This window comes from Teleopsis dalmanni, chromosome 1 (assembly GCF_002237135.1).
Source record: "Teleopsis dalmanni isolate 2A chromosome 1, ASM223713v2, whole genome shotgun sequence".
NCBI lineage: Eukaryota > Metazoa > Arthropoda > Insecta > Diptera > Diopsidae > Teleopsis > Teleopsis dalmanni.
In genome coordinates this window covers 29,907,146-29,912,495 of record NC_051846.1, presented here as the reverse complement: position 1 = coordinate 29,912,495, position 5,350 = coordinate 29,907,146, and positions in this window count along the sequence as shown.

The window sequence follows — 5,350 nt, the reverse complement described above, 5'->3', positions numbered from 1 at the left end:
CTAAACCTATGTATAGGTATATACTTGCAAAGAAACAAAAAAGGAGGAAAACAGCTGTTTTGGTATCTGTTGCTGCTTATGTGTATGTGGTATGCTGCAAAAACAGCTGTTTTATTTTGATGTTGTAATTCTGCAAGACAGATGTTCTTGCATTCTTGCAATTCAGTGTAGCATTCTTGCATTTCGTGCATCTTGCAATGACTTTGCAAGCCAGAGTGAAATTCCCCATTAATTATAATGAATTCTATGCACCTTTTCACATCTCTATTTTCTACATAATGTATATCGTCAATGCATTGAATTAACTTAGGATTTTACTAAATAAATGATATATAATAATAAAGATTATATTTAGAATAATAATAATAATAATTTAATGTTTAATTAAATTTATTAAAATTGAATAATTTATTTTAAATAAATAATGATTAATTAAATAATTTTTATTAGATTTTAATAGTAAAATATTTCACTTTCATCGATTTTAATGTTTAAAACTACTTCCTTCTCCGTGTTTTGGCACGTGATTTTTTTATTTATTTATATTACCCTTAGCTTATATAAAAAAATTATTAACAATAAAATTGAACTTACAAATGATAAGTGGAAAAATTTTATATCAAAATTTGATGAAGGCGAGAAGTAATAATTTATTCCTGTTTCTATTTCTAGATACAAAGAAAATATTACAAAAAGTTGTAAAAATAATTATTCAAAATATGTACTTCAAAGTACTTGTAATCAATCTAATTAATAGCTTCCATGCTGATGTGTTCTCATGTTGGATCTCCCGCAAAGTTCTTCAACAGTGAAATAACAGAGAAAAACTCCAATAAATCAGGTATTGAACTATTTTGAGCAGTTGACGTGGCTACTTCAGGGCATAATTACGTCAATTTTAGAATAAAAAAATTGAAACATTAGAACTTCAAACAATTACACAGTTTATTAATTATAACAGTTTGGATAAAAATAGTTGAATATGTGAAATAAATAGAAATATACAGAATCATAAATAAGTCAAAAATAATTTTACTTCTGTTTGAAGTGTTCTTTACATATTGACCTTGAATAACATCTTCTGCCTGAGTCTATGGAATTTATAGAGGCAGTAGATATCTAAGTTGAAGTGTTTCGCTCTATATTTTTACACTCAGAACAAATTTGGTTAAAAGTGAATGTATAAATCTGTTTTATTTCCTCTATGTAACGCCCGCGTATTAACCAATATGAGGTAATAAATCTACGATGCAGTTTTGTATCTGACGGATACGTGTTAAGGCCAACAACAGTTGTGACATTAACATAATTAAATATGCGTTTCTTAATTAATTTTCAGTTGTAACCTTTTTAACAAGTTGTGTCAAGCGAGAATCTTCGCTGTGTTACGTAGAATGGAACCTGTCAAAAATTTTGTTTCAATTTGTATCTGATGATAAATTTAATTTATTTTTTGTAAAGTCAGCAAGTCGATGGGTCATTTTCTTCTATTGAGATTTTGTATTCAGTGTGGAAACAATGCTTAACACTAGTCAATTTATATACTCTGTTCGTACTCAACCATGAATGACGCTTAATGATATTAGCGGTACAATAACTTTTTAAATTATTAATATAATAATTTAATTATGATATTAAGGGAGTTATTCGGATATTAGTTTAAATAAGCATTATATACTTTAGTTAAATATCTATGATTTAGTTTTATTTTTATTATTTCTTGTTATTTAAATCAAATAATATCTCAAGAGTTCATACACAAAAGGTTAACCATACTAATTACCATAAATTTAAAGTGGTTATTAGTTCACTTTTTTAATAATTTTTAATTGATAAAGGGTCTAATGTAAATAGAACACAAAATTTTATACAATTTAAAATTTTTATAGCTTTTTTGTTTTTTGTTTTTATTATTATATAGTAGTCTATGTAACTATCGCCGAGGTTTGTTTGACTTCTCCTCCAGAGCTGAGTATTATTACAACTACACGCATAATGAGGTTATGAGTGCCATAATCCCCGAAACCATATCTCCAATGATAAAAAAAGGGCCTATAAACAAAAAGCAACTAAAGTGTATGAGTTCATAAAACCCACTTGCGTTTATGCACATAACACATAGATGTGATTTATTTACTCTAGTCTATCCACCAAACATATTCGTCGCATTTTATCCGGACTACCAAATCAGTAGTCAATCTTTTCTGCAAGGCACATAATGCATATATAGCAGTTTCTACTTTTCTATGGATTACGAGGGAATCCAAATTAACAAAGAATCGTACTATCGGAGATCTACTCGATTCATATTTCCCTATAGTGATACATCTAGTACCTTGTTCTGCATTATTTACTTGTAGGTATACTACATTTTAGATAAGTTTTACAAGAGAAATCGATTCAGTTTATCCGTTTGCCTACACTGGACTAATAATTGGACTGATGATGGCCGACTGGTTTGAAAAAAGACTGCGGATAAATCCCAATTAATTTCAAAAATTGACAGATAAAGAATAAATTAATATTCAATGATTGAAAGAAGCATCAAGTCCACTTCTGGACTCTCAGGAAGATATGCTGATTTAAGGTCCGTCATCAACTAAAAGACAAATAAATGATATGATTTTTTAGCCTAGTTAAAGCCTAGTGTGGGATAGAGATAAGCCCCTCAGCCATTATAGATTAAAAGTGCGTAATAGCACTAACTCAAGAAGAAGAAGAAGAAGTTGAATTACTGTAGAAAAATTGGATTTTGTTGTCAAGTTACTGTTTTTTTTTTTGACAGCATCAGTATTCTCATCTTTACTGCAGTATAGAATGTGATAGCTGAGTTTATATAAAACGCTTAGAAAATTTGTGGACAACGGTTGTTCAGGTGTTTACTATATGAAAGGTTGGGTAATAAAAACTCTAGCAATCTTTATAAAAAAAATAGATAATAGGTTATTCCTTTTGCTTTGGTGTTTGTAAGCATGTAGCCCTGCTTTCCATATAAAGTAATTCTTATAATTACATATAATTTTATCATTTTATTATTATTAAGTAATAGGCTATTTAAAGCATCGCGACCTAAAAGATCTATTGTGCTCCTATTATTTTATACTCATTTTTTATTTTCTACCATTTTTTGTTTTTGTAGTTTTATCGTTTCATATATTTTTATTATGTGTCTCGATATCAGATAGGGATCGTAATAATTATCACGCTTATGGTCCTAGTAGTACAAAAACTGGCACTGACTATACCTCAGCGATTTTCGTTATTTATTGCTTTACTGCAAGAAGATAAGGGATTAAAACTATTATCATGTGAAGTAACAATAAGCAAGAATTATACATATTTCTACTCAAAACTAATATATCTTAGTGATTTGAAGTAGTGACCACATATTTGATGTGCTTATCGATTGCATTGGAGAGTCAGAAAGTCAAAACAAATGAAAATCTAAACTAAGAGAGCATCAAGTTTGAGAGAAGAATAAAAGCATATTGTAGATGAAACTATAATATCGTATGCAATACTAAGTGATGAGGATATATGTCAAAATTTAAAACTTTGTAGTTTCTTCAGAATATATAAAATTATAAATATGAATTTATTAGTCATAATTTCACAGTTTTATTATAAAATATTCAAAATCTATTGTTCAAGATTCACCACCACTTCTTCTGCTTCTTCTTTTACAATATCCAAAACATGTTACCGTTATTGATTAAAACCCATTAAAAATATTGTCGGTGATTTTTTTTTGGTTATCAAAATTCGACTTAATTTATAATTAATTACCCATATAAATGTTGTCATGCTTTTCTATTTTAAAATTTAATTATAAGAAACCCGTGAAGAAGTGCTCACATTCTATGAGTTCCAAACAAAACCGAGGTGTGTTTTTGTTGTTATTGTCTTCGATTTTGTACGAAATTTTAGCGTGAAATATTATAATTTCATTAAAAAAATAAAAAAAAATCTGATATCAGTTTTGAATTTGTTGAATTTTAAATAATTTTTATACAAAATAAAAAAAAAACCAAGCTTCCGTCAATTCGTTACGGCTAATTTTTAAAAATTTTATTGAACCACAAATGCGAGTGAATATCTATTACACAAATTATGTTCGCGGTTGTTAGACGTGTACAAGTATAATTAGTAAATTAATAAATTTGTACAAAATCATCAAATTATTAACGTATTTTTAATTGAAATTTAATATTTATCCGCCCGGAAGCTAGAAAGTACAAGTGTCTTCAATAAAAATTAGACAACAGATGTGAAATATTATTATCGGCAGACTGAGGTCGAAGTGTGACTAGTATTTTTTCTTTTTTGATTTATAGACGTCTATTATTTCTTTATAGTAGCTTTATTTAAAAATGATATATTTACTGTTTTGTTAATAAACTGTTATTTGTATTCTTTAGAATTGTCATCAATCTTTGGAGAACTACTTAAGGAGTGCCTGAGTTTCAATTCAATCATTTCCTGCATTTATAAAGCTGTCAACTCATTCAGATCGACTTATGTCGCCTTTTGTTTAGGTTTTAACCGTAAATGCTAGTTTTTATATTCATAAATTCAAAAATATAAATTTAAAGTATTGCAAACTATCATTATTATATATGTAAATTAATGGCTAATTTAAACACAGAAGTATTCTTGACGAAAATAAAAAACAAGAAACTACAAATTAAAAAAAAATTATAATAATTATTGACTAAAATCAAGCAAATTTGATAGCAAAACTGAAGATTGCCGATAAAAGTGAATGTACTCCGTATTTCCTTATACGAAATCTGGTATTTAATGACATAATTTTCAATGCAATATCCACTACAAAATCTTTAAGATACTACGTATGAATATATTAAATAGGTAATCTTGTTAAAGAAAGTATGAAAGAGTGTTTAATACCTCTATATAATTTATCATTAATACTCTGAAATTCCGCATGCGAGCAAAATGTATAACACTTATGACACTCTAAATATTTTACCAGAGTAGCAAGATCACCCTGAAATTCACAGCTGTTTTATAAAACTTGACATATAACTTGAGTGTGATTTGGAACGGCATATGTTTTTATGAAAAATATAAACAAAACTGTTTTGTTATTCTAAAAGCGATCGATCCACAGATCGAGAGTAAATCTAGGTTGAATTTATGAATTGAAAATGCCATTAGAATCAAACCACTCCACTTATTATAGCTACCTTACTATTTATTTCTCAATTTTTATATTTATAACAGTTTTAATTCCTAAACAGAAAAAAACTAATCAATCTAATTTCTGTTAGAGGAGCATAACCAACTAAATGGTTTTTCTTTTTATATGTTAATATGTAGCTTACAACAA